Below are 18,173 nucleotides of genomic sequence, written 5' to 3'. Positions count from 1 at the left end.
GAAATTACTGAGAATTCATTTCTGAAAACAAACTGTTTGATAAGTTATAATAAATTCGAATTTTATTTATTCATTTAAAAAAATTCAAAAATATATACATTTTCTTACATTTTTTTTATAAAATAGTTGAATGACATGAAATAAAAATATAGCAATTTCAAAATTAAATGTTCTAAGTGTGTTATTCGCTCTAACATTGTTGATTTTTTTCCTTATTATTAAACATCAAATAAAAGATTAATTTTCCTTCTTTGATTCCCTTCACAAAGCATTGAAAGGATCAATTCAGATCTAATCCAAGATGCTTATCAAAAGAATAAATTAGCTGAGTCCTTTCAGGAGATACGATCACATTGTACTCAATCCCAAGGATTGAATTGCACCAGAGCAATCCACAAAGCACATATTCGCATCGATCCATTCAGCCCGCACTATTCGCATCGCCAGATAAGAATAGTTGAACTTCTTGCTCAAGCGGAAAAAATCCTTAATTTCATCACGGTTCAATTAGTTTTCCTCAATGCCACAGCCAAATACCCACGTCCCTAGATTCCTTTCACATTCGACAAATATCAGCGCAGCAAAAAAAAAAATGGTCCCTTTCTCATTGTCAAAGATTCTCTGTCGAACCTGCCATTAGATTTGACATTCATCGAGACACACACAAAAGTGCTCACAACAATAACGACAGGTTCCCGATAGTAGAAAAAAAAGAAGGAAATCTACAATAAATCCGTCTTTCGCTCTTTCCCCGTGAGGAACAATTGGGAAAATCCTCCGAGGCCAAGTACAAACACAAGGAGCGATCCCAAATTTGATTCCAGCTTTGAACAAAAAGTTTTGGACGGAATATTTAAGAAAAAGAAATGCTGAGCAAAAAAACTGTAAGAAAAAAAAAGAAATCCTTCAGGCCTTCTTTCTTGGCAGCCAACAACCGGCAACAATAGAGTCGATGTGAGAAAATTTATTTCTCGGAATAGAAGTCGACAAAATCAAACCTTTTGTTCGGCGCGAAGTCGTCCTCTCTTCTTCGGTCCTCGGGCTTATCGAAGGATCTTCTGTGCTACCTTTTTTTGGAAGAACAGAAGAGAAGCCTCGCAAAAGAAAGGATAATTCACTTTCATTGCTGGTGAAGCGCAGCAAAAAAAAACGAGTAGAAAGAAAGAACGAAACCTTCCTGAACAGAACCACAATAGGAGTGCAACAAAAAAGAAGGTTTTAATTTTTAGTCTCAATAAAAAATATTGTTCACACCTGTGCGTCCAAAAGCTCGACAGCAACAAAAAAGAAGTGGTACATTTGAAACGGGACAAGGAGTCTCGAAGAAGGATTCCGGGATCAGAACGAGGGAAAAACAAACCTTGATTTATGTTTTGTGGGTAGCCTCGATGTGCTGGCGATGTTGCCAAAGGCACCCACCATCTGTCTAATGGAGGCAAAGCAGGTAGCAGCAGCAGCACCAGAGATTCGTGTTCTTCTGCTGTGCTGAATTGAAAGTGCATAAATTGCGCTTGAATAGAGTGTGATAGCTGCAAATCGAAACGAGGGGCGAGTCGAATTAAAAGTGCACATTGAATGTTAAGATCATTACAAATAGAATGTTGAAATTAAAAAAAAATCTTTTCTTATCCTTATCCTTATCCTTATCCTTATCCTTATCCTTATCCTTATCCTTATCCTTATCCTTATCCTTATCCTTATCCTCATCCTTATCCTTATCCTTATCCTTATCCTTATCCTTATCCTTATCCTTATCCTTATCCTGGGAACTCATTTCTAGGGAGAAGCATGTTACTTTAAGTTCGATTAATATACAGTCCAGACTCCATTATCCAAAGGCCTCGGAAAAAATCACTTAGGATAATCGAATTACGATAAAATAGAATTGCATTGTGTTATTTAATAGGCAATCAACTTTACCAATTTGACTGAAATTGGGTCACAACAAGAATTTGATGATAAAATTAAGAAAATGAAAAAAAAACAACAAAATTGTTATTGTTTTTGATTCGAAGTCCCATACAAACCTTTGAGCAATCGAACTAAAAAAATTTGGAGGTTGTCATTTTAAGGGAAATTTAATGTATTTTGCGAATCTACATTGACCCAGAAGGGTCATTTTTTCATTTAGAACAATATTTTTCATTTTAAAATATCACATTTTTTCTAACTTTGCATTGTTTTTTTAAAAGTGTTACAATGTTCCACAAAGTTGTAGAGGAGACAATTACAATAAATTTGATATGTAAGCATAAGGGGTTTACTTATAAACATCACGAATTTTCGTGATTTTACGAAAAAAAAAAAATCTTGAAAAAGAGCAATTCTCTTAGATTTTGGTCATTCGTTTTTTTTTGTATTTTTTTATCCGGCTGAAACTTTAATGGTGCTTTCAGTTTGCCCAAAGAATCCATTTTGCATCATTAGTTTGTCCATATAATTTTCCATACAAATTTTGCAGCTGTCCATACAAAAATGATTTATAAGTAAATTCAAAAATCTGTATCTTTTGAAGAATTTTTTTTGATCGATTTGGTGTCTTCGGCAAAGTTGTAGGTACAGATTAGGACTACACAAAAGTTACATAAAAAAATCACATTTGGTGATTTTTAATTTAACTTTTGTCACTTAAACTTGATTTGCAAAAAAACACGATTTAGGGGAAATCAAATGCCAACCTTTTAGAAATTTGCAGAATGTGTAAAAAATCTTTGACCGAGTTTTAAATGCTTGAATCAATACTGATTTTTTCAAAAAAATCAAAAAAATTTCAACTTTATTTTTCGATGTAACATCAAATTTGCAATTGGGTAAATCTCCGCCAACTCACACAGCAGTTGCCCCGACCACTCTTCGATTTGCGTGAAACTTTGTCCTAAGGGGTAACTTTTGTCCTTGATCACGAATCCGAGGCCCGTTTTTTGATATCTCGTGACGGAGGGGCGGTACGACCCCTTCCGTTTTTGAACATGCAAAAAAGAGGTGTTTATCAATAATTTGCAGCCTAAAACGGTGATGAGATAGAAATTTGGTGCCAACGGGACTTTTATGTAAAATTAGACGCCCGATTTGATGGCGTACTCAGAATTCCGAAAAAAACGTATTTTTCATCGAAAAAAACACTAAAAAAGTTTTAAAAATTCTCCCATTTTCCGTTACTTGACTGTAAAAAAATTTGGAACATGTTATTTTTAGTGGGTCTCGTGGCGCAGGGGTAGCGGCTTCGGCTGCCGATCCCGATGATGCTATGAGACGCGGGTTCGATTCCCGCCTTATCCACTGAGCTTATATCGGATGGTGAAGTAAAACGTCGGTCCCGGTTTCTCCTGTCTCGTCAGAGGCGCTGGAGCAGAAATCCCACGTTAGAGGAAGGCCATGCCCCGGGGGGCGTAGTGCCAATGGTTTCGTTTTATTTTATGCGAAATTAAATGTACTTTTCGAATCTACATTGACCCAGAAGGGTCATTTTTTCATTTAGAACAAAATTTTTCATTTTAAAATTCCGTGTTTTTTCTAACTTTTCAGGGTTATTTTTTAGAGTGTAACAATAATCTGCAAAGTTGTAGAGCAGATAATTACAAAAAATTTGATATATAGACATAAGAGGTTTGCTTATAAACATCACGAGTTATCGCGATTTTACGAAAAAAAAGTTTTAAAAATGTTGGTCGTCATCGATCATGGCCGTTCATGGTCACCCGCGACAGACACGGACGACGAAACAAAGAGAAACGCAAAGAGTAACGTTTTCAAAACTTTTTTTCGTAAAATCGCGATCACTCGTGATGTTTATAAGCAAACCACTTATGTCTATATATTAACATTTTTGTAATTGTCTGCTCTACAACTTTGTAGAATATTGTTACACTCTAAAAAATAACCCTGCAAAGTTAGAAAAAACACGAAATTTTAAAATGAAAATTTTTGTTCTAAATGAAAAAATGACCCTTCTGGGTCAATGTAGATTCGAAAAGAACATTAAATTTCCCATAAAATGACATGTTCCAAAATTTTTACAGTCGAGTAACGGAAAATGGGAGAATTTTAAAAAAATTTAGTGTTTTTTTCAATGAATTATACGTTTTTTCGGAATTCTGAGTACGCCATCAAATCAGGCGTCTTATTTTACATAAAAGTCCCGTTGACACCAAATTTCTATCTCATCACCGTTTCAGGCTGCAAATTATTGAAAAACACCTCTATTCCGCATGTTCAAAAATGGAAGGGGTCGTACCGCCCCTCCGTCACGAGATATCAAAAAACGGACCTCGGATTCGTGATCAGGGACAAAAGTTACCTTTTAGGACAAAGTTTCACGCAAATCGAAGAGGGGTCGGGGCAACTTTTCCCGATTTCGTGTGAGTTGGTAGAGAATTACCCAATTAAAAGTACTTTAGTGAAATTTTCATTAAGTGCACCATTTTTAAGTTAAATCCATTTTAAGGTGACTTTTTTTTAAATAGTCGTAGTTATTCACATAAAACATAATATTCAAAATAAAAATAAAAACTAGCAAAAAATAAATCGGTAGACCCCTCATCCAAAACCACCTTCGACAAATCTACAAGAAACGCATCCATCACACCACAAAAACAGCACCAGTCGAACCGTACCAGAGATCTTTAGTCAGGTCCCAATCTCAAACCTCTCTCCTACCTGTTCGAATCTGCTTCTTCTACACAGGATTGCTCAAGTTTCTCTACTGCTTCGGGGATAAGATTTATTGCATTCAAAACCCCAGTCTTCGGGCCCGGGAGTCACAGGTTTCCTAGATCCCTCCAGATTGATAACCTTTTTTCCCTATCCTCTCCAGAGAAGTTCAATCAAATAGGGAATAGAAGGGATAGGACCAGGTCGTGATTACAATTACCAACGCAGGTTAGGCCCATTGTTGTTGTTCAAGAATTCGGCCAACGAAAAAAGGGTCTCTCCTTAGGGTCCTTCAAGCAGGCTTCGGATTACCCAAATATGAGTATTCCAAAACCAATTCAATTCCCGGACGGGGACAAGAAAAAAACCCCTGAAATGCAAATACAATCAATACACCTCAGGTAGACAAAACGTCCGAGGACAATGAAGTGTGGGTGTTGTTGTTTTCCTTCTTCCCCGCTTGATGCGACTGAAAGAGGGTCAGATCATTCAATCTATTTTTAATCACTCTTCATCGGTCTTGTTTATTGATGGTAATGTAATTAGTTTACACTCTGTTCGAGGCCGGGGGTCTGCGCTGGCAGAGATAGCGCGACCGCGCAATCAAAACATTGGAGGGAATCAAAATTGACACCTCTGAAACTGATGACAGTTGAAGTCGGCGATTGGGGGGAGGGGGAGGCTATCAGTTGATTTGTTTTTCTCTTTGCTTTGTTTGATTGACGTTGGCCGGATCGGGGCAGATAACGTTTGTCGGGTTTGCCAAGTGACGTTTTGTTTGTGCTCCTAGGTGATAGATTGTCACCGCAAGGTACGCGTGTGAGTCAATAAAAACATGCACCGGTAATTATGTTTACAGTGAAAATATTATGCACATGTTGATGCATACTCGATTTTAATTATGCCTAATTGTAAAAGTATCAATTTTATGAGCGCATTTCCATAAAATGTATTTAATGATAATGAAAAAATCAAACAAATACTCATAATGATTTGATTCGAACAAAAAAATATAACAAACATAATTTGATTGATAACTCCTCAATTGATTTAAATAATGTATCCATTCCAAAACTGTCACAATCTGAAATTGTGCAAAATCTTAACTATTTATTAAATCATTTTTTTTAAGAATCACTACTCATTGCAATAAATGGGCCATTTTTTTAAATCCACACTGCCCTTGTTCGCATAAAGCATTTTCATCGTTTTTGAGTTAGTTTTGCTGTTTGGTTCAAATCGTGTGCTTTTTAGAAAAAAAAAACAACAACATTATCAATCAAATCAAAATCAAATTATTCACTCTACAGCATTACCTTGGCGTAACGATACAATAGTCCTTGTAATCAGGATTCCGTGTCTTAATACTCAAACAGATTACCTTGGCGTTCTCGATTGTGAGATTCCTACTCGAATCTAGGTGTCCGAAGGCTGTTTTTTGTTTTTTTAATGATTTTATGATTTTATGATTTTATGATTTTATGATTTTATGATTTTATGATTTTATGAATTTATGATTTTATGATTTTATGATTTTATGATTTTATGATTTTATGATTTTATGATTTTATGATTTTATGATTTTATGATTTTATGATTTTATGATTTTATGATTTTATGATTTTATGATTTTATGATTTTATGATTTTATGATTTTATGATTTTATGATTTTATGATTTTATGATTTTATGATTTTATGATTTTATGATTTTATGATTTTATGATTTTATGATTTTATGATTTTATGATTTTATGATTTTATGATTTTATGATTTTATGATTTTATGATTTTATGATTTTATGATTTTATGATTTTATGATTTTATGATTTTATGATTTTATGATTTTATGATTTTATGATTTTATGATTTTATGATTTTATGATTTTATGATTTTATGATTTTATGATTTTATGATTTTATGATTTTATGATTTTATGATTTTATGATTTTATGATTTTATGATTTTATGATTTTATGATTTTATGATTTTATGATTTTATGATTTTATGATTTTATGATTTTATGATTTTATGATTTTATGATTTTATGATTTTATGATTTTATGATTTTATGATTTTATGATTTTATGATTTTATGATTTTATGATTTTATGATTTTATGATTTTATGATTTTATGATTTTATGATTTTATGATTTTATGATTTTATGATTTTATGATTTTATGATTTTATGATTTTATGATTTTATGATTTTATGATTTTATGATTTTATGATTTTATGATTTTATGATTTTATGATTTTATGATTTTATGATTTTATGATTTTATGATTTTATGATTTTATGATTTTATGATTTTATGATTTTATGATTTTATGATTTTATGATTTTATGATTTTATGATTTTATGATTTTATGATTTTATGATTTTATGATTTTATGATTTTATGATTTTATGATTTTATGATTTTATGATTTTATGATTTTATGATTTTATGATTTTATGATTTTATGATTTTATGATTTTATGATTTTATGATTTTATGATTTTATGATTTTATGATTTTATGATTTTATGATTTTATGATTTTATGATTTTATGATTTTATGATTTTATGATTTTATGATTTTATGATTTTATGATTTTATGATTTTATGATTTTATGATTTTATGATTTTATGATTTTATGATTTTATGATTTTATGATTTTATGATTTTATGATTTTATGATTTTATGATTTTATGATTTTATGATTTTATGATTTTATGATTTTATGATTTTATGATTTTATGATTTTATGATTTTATGATTTTATGATTTTATGATTTTATGATTTTATGATTTTATGATTTTATGATTTTATGATTTTATGATTTTATGATTTTATGATTTTATGATTTTATGATTTTATGATTTTATGATTTTATGATTTTATGATTTTATGATTTTATGATTTTATGATTTTATGATTTTATGATTTTATGATTTTATGATTTTATGATTTTATGATTTTATGATTTTTGATCAAATTTTAATAGTTTGAAATTCGAAAACGATGTCAGTTTGCGGTTTATTTTTTTCAAATCCTTTAAATTCATATTGAAATATTTATTAAAGGAAAACATAAAGTTGACCTCGAGCTATTTATTATCCCATATTGAAATTCAATAGCAAGACAATGGCTCGTGGCCGATTTACGGCACCAAGTGCCCCCAAAAATTGGCCTGGGACATCAATTCCGGACACAAATTTCCTCCCCAGCAAACTGATACCGCAAGGGTATTATTAAACAACACTCTGCTGCCAGTACTATCCTAACTGTCCCAATTTTCAACAACCATATCGTGTATCACAAAGGACTTGTCGCTGAAAAAAACGAGAGCAATTTCATCGGACCAATAAAATGTCACACAAATCGCAGGCCAGTTGGTCTGCATTTTGCCACCAACAACGCCGGGGAGGGAATAAGACACCCAAATGCAATTGAGGCAGGATGAAATTTATAAACCAATAAAGCTGTTTTAAATTTCCAGCCTCCCCTCCTGCTGCTGCTGCTCCCCACCAGAATTTCCCTTGAGGGCAACGAATTCATTTTAAGCAGAGGAAAAAAAAAACGCAGGACAGGAAGGGCCTGACGGAGTGGAATGTTATTGGCGAGGAAGATGATGATGGTTGTCGTTGGAGGTGGTTACGGTGGGTGGAAGGAAAAAGATGAAAGGAATCATAAATAAACATACTTTTAATTTGAAACCTAATTTCATACACATCTTGGCAGTTTCCTTTTTCGGCTGGTTGGTATGTGAAAGCGTTTAAGGTTTTCGAATATGAAAGGGCATCAGTTAGGAAGGGGAAATTGAAATATTAAATTAAAATTTCCTGTGATGTACAACTGGCAGATCATAAGTCCTTCAATGGCTGAGTAATTGGGTTTTCACCTAGAAGGAACGATATGACTTAATCTTCTTAATCTTCTTAACTTTTTTTAGTGGGGAGAACATATTTTGCTACCCAATAAAACCAATTTGTAAGTAATTTTTTACCTGTCACTATTTTCAACATAAAGTTAACATCGTCATCATCGTGGCACACGATTGCAGAATTTCATGCGCAGAACCCAATTGAGTGTAATAAATTCGATGCCAATATTTCCCCAATCAGTTTTGCAACGTTGTTGCAGCACAAAAAAGTTGCAACCTTACCATTTTCCATATTTGAACAGAGGTCTGAAAGGGCCAGCTCATGTGAGTGAGTGTGTGTGTGTGTGCACACACCGATATGCCAACTCAATCCGGTGGCACCCACATACAAACACACACACACACCAAACACGTTGCTCTCACAAATTCACATGTTCTCTGGGCGCACTGGGTTTGAACATGGCATAAAAGCATATCGAATAAACATATATTTTTACACTGCACCGGTTGTGAAATTTTGGATAACGAATTCAGCTGCAAACGCATTACACACACACACTCACATGCTCGAATGGAATAGGATGCGCTTGGTGTCCTATCCCTTGGTGATACTGAATCATAGGGGAGGTATTCTATTTCTGGCAATCGCAATCTTCAGTACTGAAAATACTTATTTTCAAGTGTCATGGGTCATTCTACGCCAACTCACACAGCAGTTGCCCCGACCTCTCAACGATTTGCGTGAAATTTTGTCCTAAGCGGTAGCTTTTGTCCCTGATCATGAATCCGAGGTCCGTTTTTTCAACAATTTGCAGCCTGAAACGTGGATGAGATGAAAATTTAATGTCAAAGGGAAATTTATGTAAAACTGGATTTGATGGTGTACTCATAATTTCCAAAAAAAAAAAAACGTAATTTCATCGAAAAAAGAAACAATTAAAAAGTTTTAAAAACTGTGCATTTTCTCGTTACTGTACAAAATTATGGAACATGTCATTTTAGGGGAAATTTAGTGTACTTTTTGAATCTACATTGACCCAGAAGGGTCATTTTTTCACTCCTATCATTATTGATCTTTTTTTTAAATTTCGTGTTTTTTCTTACTTTGCAGTGTTATTTTTTGGAGTGTAACAATGTTCTACAAAGTTATAGAGTTCCCGAGCAGACGGAAATAACTTGTGAATAACATTTTTTGATATTTGAAAATACTAGACCAATAACATTTTTTTTTATTTATAACAAGATTTGTTATTCGTCGTTATGATTTTTTTGTTATTGGGTTGTTATTGTTATAACAAAATAATAATATTTTTAGTTATTCTTCGAACAAATCCTTGTTATTATTTTTTGTTATTTTAACAACTAATCCGATCATCCCAATAACAGTTGGCGGTATTCATCCATAACAAGAAATGTTATTCCAAAGTTGTTTTGGATTTCAACCAATATCAGATCAATAACAAATTTTGTTATAATAACATAAATTGTTATTAATCCCTTATGCAAAAATGGATTTTTCAAGAAGATTCCATAACAATTTCTGTTATTTTAACAGTATTTGTTATTGAAATGGCATGAATTTTGTTATTACCGTCTGACCGGGTTAATGTAGTTATGAAAAGTACATTAAATTTCCCTCAAAATGACATGTTTCAAAAAAAATACAGTTGAATATCGGCTGAGTTTTTGAAATTTTTCAAGTGCTTTGATATTTGAGTATGTACGCCAACCCCTATGACACAAAATTTGTGTCAACTTTTATTCGATTTGAAATGAATAACGTTAACGTTAAACACTGAAGTTTTTTTTTATAATTATTTTCTATTTTTTAAATTTATCACCGAGTCTGAAATGTATTTGAAATCGCAATTATTTTAGTGAAGGAACAATTAATAGCAAAATCAAAAAATGCAGTTATACTAAAAAAATCATCAAATATTCTTATTTATTGGTTATTCATCCTCAAACGTACCGAAAATTTGAAATCAAAAAAATTAGCTCAAATTTGGTGGGGCTATTGGTATCATCAAAACAAACACGAATGTCGTTTTTTGTCCAAATCGGACCACCCCCTCTTTTTTGACATCACCCCAAAGTTTCGTCATTTTCGCAAAAAATGTAAAAAATACTCAATTTTAAAATTGCGATATATCTGGAACCATAAGCCGGTCAAAATCGAGCCAGAACACATTTATGTTTAAAAATAAAGATAATTTTATGCATAAAAAAAAAATTCATGTTAAATATCCGGAATTTCCATTTTTCCGCTCTTAACCCTTTACAACCCAACCCCGCCTTTAGACGGGCTTCGATTAAAAAAATTGACAAAAATCCATTTTTCAACCAATTTTTGATCTTTAAAAAAATTGGAAAGAAAACTCTTAAAATTTTAGAAAATTTATGGGTTGGAAGTTCAACTTGTTTTATGAGACCAATTGCCAATGTTTAAAAAAAATGTCATTTTTTGAGGGTCAACTTTGGCAGTGTTTTTACTAACATTTCCTATATTTTAGGTAAAAAAAGTTCCGTCAGTGGGGTTGACATTCCGTCTGGGAAGTGAGATTTGAACGAATTTGACAATTTCTCATGTTTTTCTCAATGAAATTGAATTCTGTTTCTCGTTAATTCAATAAATCCTGTCATTTTGGCAGCTTTCTAAAGTTGATATTTTGGCCAAAAATTTCGACTCGAAAAATTATTTTTTTAATACTTTTGTTAAAATTGCTCGAAAAGTACATAAAAATTTGAAAGTCTCTACTGTCAAACATCTCTACTTCAAATATATTTTGGAAAATGTTAGTAAACTATCTTAGAATAATGATACGATTAAAGATTTTTGATTTTATTTAAATTGTTATTAAGAAATTACGAGTGGTGTATCGTTTTTCGACCTATAGTCACCCCCACTGACGGAATGCAATATTTTTTAGTGTCCCAAACTATGCTTCTACGCATTTTTCTTTCAATTTAAATGTTAATGGTGCCATTTTATAGCAGAAATTGTGAAAAACAAGCAAAAAATTCAAAAAGTGACTGTAAAAACATGAAAAAATAGATAAGCAAAATTTAATGATAGGCCAAAAAACTATAAAACACAATTATAAACTAAACAAGATTAATGCAAATTAAAATACTAAATAAAAACAAGAGAAGTTAAATTTTTCGTAGAGCAAAAGTAGCTCAAAATGACCTCCTAAACAAGAGAAAGATTAAAATTTTCGAAAAAAAAATTTGGCCAGTAGAAGGTTATGTTACTTTAACAGCAAAACAAATAAAGTTGTACTGATAAATTAATTTAAAGGGTTAGAAGCATGTAAACCGATCAAATTTGATGGTCAACGTCCGTGCCTATATTTGAATATTTTCTAAAATTCCATTTTGAGAGTATTAAATAAACATTTTTTAATACTCACAAATCAGATTTAGTGGCATTCATTCTGTACACTGCAGAGTAGCTTACCCAGATCATGAGCATTCAGAAGTGCTAGAAAGACCAATTTAGGATATACCAATTCTATATCCCAACCGTACATCTAGACAGCATTCGATATAGTCACATGGAACAAGTAAAGTCATCAATACTTTAGAGGGTTTTTTTTTTCAAAAAAAATATGTCCGATTAACAAAATTTTGATTTATGCTTTTTGGATATTATTGATAAGTCCTGACTCAAGGTGGCATTAAAAACACCTAAAAAGCAAAAAATCTAAATTTTGTTTTTTGGACCTTTTCTTTGTGACTTTGAGGACAACTTTTCAGTATTTTAAAGTAATATCCCCTAGTTTTTTAGTCATGATAAGTATGCAGTAATTTTTCTAATATTCTAAATTATTTTATTTTTCGAACACTCTGCGACTTAAAAGCTATTGGTGTCTGTTTATAAAAATATTGATTAGAGATCGTAAACAAGTGTTAATAAAAAAAAAAAAACATTACAAGGTTAATAAATTTAGAAAAAAATATAAAACGAGAGTAATAAAGTTTTTCTTAGAACAAAAGTAGCTCAAAATAATCAGGGGATAATTTAAAAAAAAATCTAATATTAGTCTTGAAACTTTCTTTCGGCAGCCCTCTCCTAACCCCGTACAACAATGTTTGCATTTTATGCTACTTGCAGCCATAACTTTGGTCGATATCTCCCACTCTGCCGGATGACTTCCCTGATGCACACATATACTACTTGGCCCCCGTCGTCTTCTGGTTCCCTGCCCCGGGTTCCCCCCTGCCAATCCTGGTGCAGGCAGTGACGGAATGCCCCGGGGGGGCGGATGACAGCAGCGACCGGCTACGGAAATGGAAGTTTTACTTTTGCTCTCCCAGCTCTCGCTGGACTGAAATTGAAATTTAAATTACAAATTGAGTTGCGAAACCGAAAATGGGCAACTGATTTGTGCTGCTGATGATGCTTTTGGAAAGGGTTGTTTTTTTTGTGAAAGTTTTCGTTTTTTTAGTTTTATTAATTTGAACAATTTGAAAAGAAATTCTCAAATAGTAATTTCAAGCCAAAAAAATTAAAGGGCACCCCATGAGCATGAAGTGCGCAAATTTATTCCAAATCCAGTAGTTTGAGCGAGCAAGCAACAAAATTGCTATGCTTTATTTGATTTAAGACTGCTGACTGCACGTTGACAGCTCTCTGACGACGACCAAGTTTCGATCGGACCGTTTTACTGCCAGCCCGGACCACATCATCCACATGAGAGGGAGGGATAGTGGACAGTGGACCCTGCAGCTGGTCCTGATCTAGTCCGTGAGTGGTGGGGGATGGAAATGTAATCTAAATTTTTGATGTAATTTATCTGAGAGCAACAAGGCGTGCAAGGATTTGATTGATTGAAACACGACAATGATTTACTGGATATGATGATTTTTGGAGTGGAACTGTGGACTGGGCGAGAGCAAGAGTTGAGTGGGTCCGGACTCGAATCGAAACCGGATCGGACTGGAACAGTCGAGTGGATATTTATATGCCATCAGCTAAATTAGTTTTGTGCGCGAGTCATCGAAAAACTAGTACTTGACTGTACTGGTTGGGTTTTTTTAAGTACTTGTGTGGTGTGTTAATTTGAATTTAGTGCACAGAGCGGTCATAAAAATTGATTGGTTTGAGAGCATGGATGCGTTAACCTGATTGGATTAGAGAGTTATTTGATTTAAAAATAATCAAATGAATTTGAAATGCTGATAAGTTACATCAATTAAATGAGTAAACTTGCGTACCAAATAAAACTGAACAGATCTCTGAATTTCTTGCCAAATATAAATCATAGATAATGCTGAAAAGCAGTATCTGAGCACCCTAACAATCATTTGTCCTAGTACCTAATAATGGTGGTATTTCCCCATCGTACATGGTCTCAGTCGAACTTGTTCACCCCAAAATGTTAACTCCCCAAAAGTTATCATCACATTCACCTGCCGTGAACGTAAAACTTTGAACAAATAAGGAACTTTATCCTCGGAGATGGTTCTGCTGGTACTCTAGCCTGGTTGCGGCACAGTTTACCCTCGTAATCGCAAGGAGCACATTCCGGTACTTCTGGGAAGAGGTGCTTCCGATGATGGTTTCACCTCGTGGTTTTCAATCAATCAACTTTTCACTATGGGCTCGTGCACTACCAGGTTGACTGACTGGTCCTGGAACCCAATGTAAGAATCTTCAAGAAATTTGTTTTCAAGTTACTTCCTACCTCCTTTCACCGACGTCCGCTGCACCGTCAGGTGGTTATAAATTGGTGATTTATTTCCCCCCGATTCTTTGATCCCGTATCCGTTCAGCCCACAGTGACATTTGGCAAGCGGGAAGAACGTCAAAACAGAGAAAGTTTCGAGAGAAAGGCAGCGGCGAGGAGTTCAAGTCGACACACAAGCAAACAAACTCCCTGGAGGGAGTTTTCCATCATCGTTATCGTCCGTGTGTGTGCGATTGGCTGCGGATTCTATCGATTTGATTTGATAAGGGTTTCAAACTTTTGCCGTCTGCCATATCGATCGAACGGGGGTGAAGGATTGATGGTTGACTTTTCAGGTAGATATGAATACGGAATGGTTTATCATCTCTTTTTAATTCAGAGTAGGAAATTTTTAAGACTTTGTTTAGTATCCAATATTTAACAATATTGGGTCCAACTAGATCGTCCAATTTCCCGGGAGTTCCAAGGAAATTTTAAATATGTAGAAAATTGTTCAGAACTTGGTTCTGATGACAATAAAACGAGGTGACCGATTTTCCGCAAAATGGAGAGTACAATTAAAATACGTACGGAATGGATTAGAATCACACTGATCGTGGTAGAGAAGTGTTCAAAGTACTTCAAGAAGGACTTTTCATAAAATTATAAAGTGTTAAAAAAAGTTATTAAACTATAGTTAAGAAAATGTTGATGAAAATCATTATTTTAAACTTCTCAGAATGTCATTATTTTCTCAATGAACATGACTTTGAATCGGAAAACGGAATGCATTTTCGGATTCTTTGGACAATTTGCCACTAGGAGAAGGTCAAATAAAATTGTAAGCAATAAATAATATGTGTTTTTGGAACACAATTACAAACAAATCTGCAAATTTATAGGCAATTTCAGTTGAACACATTTCATATAAAATATTAAAACTTGTTATTCGTGTTTCGAATTCAGTATAAAATGCAATATAAATCGATAATTTTATAAACTAAACAAATTTCAGGCAAAATCCCGACTTTTTATCAGTTTTAACTAAAATTTATATGTATTTTATATAAAAGCTTATTAACATAGTTAACTAAATATAAACATTGATTTTTTTCTTTAAAAAAATATTAGCTACTTTAGTGATGGTACAAACATGAACATCTTAAATATGATTTTAACGAGAAAAACTATGACTATCAAAGTCACCCCGGAATTTTAACTAAGAATTTTTAACGTAACTGTTTTTCTAAACACTATTGATAAAACTTTTTTTTCCAAAACAGTGCATGGACTTTGACCTAATCCAGTACATGTTTTAAAGAACATCCTTACCTGTTGAAAAATGCGGTACTATTATACATCAAAATTGTATAGGACAGCGACTTTAATGTTTAAAATAAGTGTAAGATCAATTAACAGCCTGACTTTTGATTTCAAATCAAAAAATATCTCAGGTATTTTTCGGTGGGAAGTATTTTTTTACAAAAGTGTTTAAACAGTGAGTAAAACGAATCCATTCTCCACAATTATAAAATTTCTTTTAAACTTGCTTCTGGGACCATTTTGAGTGAGTATGGTTTGACACATAAATTTGAAATGAAAAATAAACAGGCAGAAACTATGTATTTTTTTATAAAAATATAATAAGTCATACTGGTTTCAGCTCTTAAACAAAATGGTAAAACTTTTTAGTATTACCTTTCATATATTTTTTTTTCATTTTTTTGAGTGGCTCTCAAACCAAACGTAGTTTTTGAATGATTTTTTTTTTTTTGGCTACCACTTGTTTTTCAGGTTTTTAATTGACTTCGTTTGAATGTTTTTTCATGCCACAGAAACATGATTCATATTTTACGATATATTAACATCATTCCACAATCAGTCTTCCATTTTTCCATATTTAAACTTGGTTGCACCAGTGCTCCATGATTCTTTTACTTCAAATTGTAATATCGTCAATACTAGGTCATCTTGCACAAAACTATTTGAAATATTTAACGAAACCAACTCGATTTTCATCTCATTTGATCATGGTAAACAAAAATGTAAAAAAATCTCTGTTTTACTTTTTCAGTAAGGGGTTAATATATATTTTTAGTGAAATAATATTCACAAATACTTCTATTAAAAGCATACATACATTAAGTAAATCATTTTCATAAGGCAAGATCTATTTCCAGTAGCTTCAAAAATTAATAATATCAGAAAAAAATGTTGATATCAAATCTGATAACTGATTTATGAACTAAACAATAATATAATAATAATATATTTTTAGTAGCATTTAACAAAAAATTGGTTCCAAATGGTTTAGAATATGCATACTTTCGCTTGAATTTAGGGAATTCCCGGGAATTTTACAAATTTCCCGGGAGCGGGAAATATTTTTTTTCTGGGAAATCCCGAGAATTCCTGGGATTGATTTTTCCCGGGATGGGAAATTGGACGCTCTAGATCCCACATATGAATTAAATATTCGTTATTTTCGAAAATTCAAACAAGCACATACAAATGCTGCACACAATTTTTTCTGTGCTGTCAACTTTCACAGGAAAATAAATCAAACAGTCCCAATTTATAAAAAAGTCGTTTTCAAAAAAATAGTATTACAATTTCTTGCCAAGAAGTGATTATTAAATAAATGTTGAGATTAATTGATACTGATTTAAATTTCTCTGTATCTCTTTATGGCGGTTTTGTATCGACGGGTCGTCCATAGTTCATGTGGAATATTTGGGAATTCATAAAATTGTGAAAAGTTGCACATTATAATTTTCAGGATAGCAGTACGTCATTCTATCGAGCACATATTGACTCTACAGCACTAGCGTGCACAGGGTGAGGCAACATGGGGCAACTCCTCCTCAGAAATACTTTCAAAAATATGGTCAGGGGGTGTCCATAAATGACCTCATTCCCATAAACTTGCATTCGTTGCAATAACAAATTGTATTTATGTAAAAATCCCAAAATTTTTAGCTAGCTCAAACATGTTTAATGTGACATACTTTGCATTAGAGCAATTCATTGGTTTGGCTTGATATTTGTTCCTTAAATTAGATTAAATATCTGTAATACACTTTAAAACTGTCTCGTCCAAGACAGGAAATCCGTCGGGCTCCTCCCCGTCCTGCCCAGCTCGTAAACCTTAAACGCTCGGAGGCAATTAAACTTGTCACTGCCACACGGCAAACGAAATGAATCATTCCTCAGCTGATTAAAAGTGACTTTCACAATCCCGGTTTGCCAGGCCAGCCCAGCCCAACCGAGGGTGCAACTTCTTTTTTTCTGGTGCAGCACATGTGTTTCATATTCGTTTATTGCTATGATTATTTCCTTTCATAAATTTCCAAAAATATGTATACACACATTCTCGTATGTGAAGTGTAAGAAGAAGGATGGTACAGCTTCTCCTCGACCGGGGGAAACTCCCGTTCTGGCGTGGTAAGACTTCCCTGAATGAAAACCTCGAGAGTCTATAAATATTTCAGTCACTTGATGCACATTTTTGGTTCGTTGGTTGTACACCACACGTGAGACGAATTTATGTGGCGATGAATACATGTGGAAATGTACGAGGTTCACCCCCACCCAAGATGATTAAAATGGGTTTTATTTAAATTATTACCATTCAACTTTGCAGTCTGGCCCCTGTTGGATGGCAGTTCTAGAAAACGTCCAAATTAAAGTTTTCTTAACTCCCTCTCTCTCACACTCGTCATTCTTCGCTGCTTTCACAGCTCAGTGATTTTCAATGGGCTCAGAGCTCTAATTGTCAAAAAACCGATCCGTTCGTACACGAGACGGGCACCCAACACAAAAGGACCCAACCTAAAAACCGAATAAATTGACGTTCTTTTTTTGCTGCCTTCATTTCATCGCTCGTTTTTATTTCTTTCTAAAGAGACTAAATAAATCCGAGCAAACAAATTAAGGGTTCACACAACGCGTGATGGGAAGACCTTTCTTC

The sequence above is a fragment of the Culex quinquefasciatus genome, chromosome 2 (genome assembly GCF_015732765.1).
Source record: "Culex quinquefasciatus strain JHB chromosome 2, VPISU_Cqui_1.0_pri_paternal, whole genome shotgun sequence".
Lineage (NCBI taxonomy): Eukaryota > Metazoa > Arthropoda > Insecta > Diptera > Culicidae > Culex > Culex quinquefasciatus.
The sequence above is the reverse complement of the archived record's forward strand: the minus strand, read 5'-3'. Positions refer to the sequence as shown.